The sequence below is a fragment of the Hipposideros armiger genome, unplaced genomic scaffold (genome assembly GCF_001890085.2).
Source record: "Hipposideros armiger isolate ML-2016 unplaced genomic scaffold, ASM189008v1 scaffold_738, whole genome shotgun sequence".
NCBI lineage: Eukaryota > Metazoa > Chordata > Mammalia > Chiroptera > Hipposideridae > Hipposideros > Hipposideros armiger.
Window position 1 is genome coordinate 671,988 of NW_017732088.1, and position 957 is coordinate 672,944.

Genomic DNA, 957 nt, shown 5'->3' on the forward strand with positions numbered 1-957 from the left:
TGTTCAATCTTAGTTTTGGGTTGGCGCAGCCCACCATCCCATGCGGGAGTCCAACAAGCAACCTTGTTGTTAGGAGCATGTGCTGTCACCAGCTGAGCCATCCTGCCATCTGTTGGTAGCTCAGTGGCAGCTCACCTTAGGCACAGCATCACAGGCCCATGTGAGAATTGAACCGGCGGCCCTGTTGCTCAGAGCTTGTGCTCTTAACCAACTGAGCCACTCGGCTGGCCCCAGGGGTATCAGTTCTTAAAGTATATAAATGTCTAACTACTATGCTGTACACCTGAAAGTAACGTAAAATAATATTGAATGTCAACTGTAATTGAAAAGTAAAAAAGAGTTGAAAAGGCGAAGGAGAATAAGAGGTTCAAATTTCCAGGTATAAAACAAGTCATGGGGATATAACGTACAGCACGGGGAATATAGTCAATAATATTGTGATAGTGTGGTACGGTGTCAGATGGTTACTGGACTTACCATGGTGATCACTTCTTTAGGTATAAATGTCGACTGATTATGATGTATACCTGAAACTAATATAGTATTGTATGTTAGCCATATTTTAATAAAAATCTTAAACTAATAATAAAAAATACAAGCACACACACAAAAGAATACAACTAATTGTTGCACATTGATCTGGGATCCTGAAATATTGCTGAGCTCATTTATTGCATATTCAGATAGGTTCTTGTGTTTTTTGGTGTATTCTTTAGTGATTACAGAGGGTACCAAAAAATATACACACATTTTAAGAAAGGAAACCTGTATTAAAATTGTGATACTCAATATATAGCAATAACACAAGATGAATACAAGTCACATTTGACTTCTGCAATTACAAGAGGTGCTCAAAGTGGTTACCATCAGCATCCAGACATATTTTTGGTGCCCCTGATACATATAAAACATATGAATAGAGTTAGTTTTACTTGTTCCTTTCCAATCAGGATGACT

General features: G+C 38.1%; 1 protein-coding gene across 1 annotated transcript in view; it reads right to left on the minus strand.

The window, feature by feature from the left end:
* Positions 1–504, minus strand: part of LOC109373620 (histone H2A-Bbd type 2/3-like) — a 20,184-nt gene extending 19,680 nt beyond the window's left edge. The window contains exon 1 of the mRNA XM_019627629.1: positions 478–504. The gene's annotated coding sequence lies outside the window, so the exon portion shown is untranslated. The remainder of the gene's footprint in view (positions 1–477) is intronic.
* Positions 505–957: the final 453 nt, after the last annotated feature.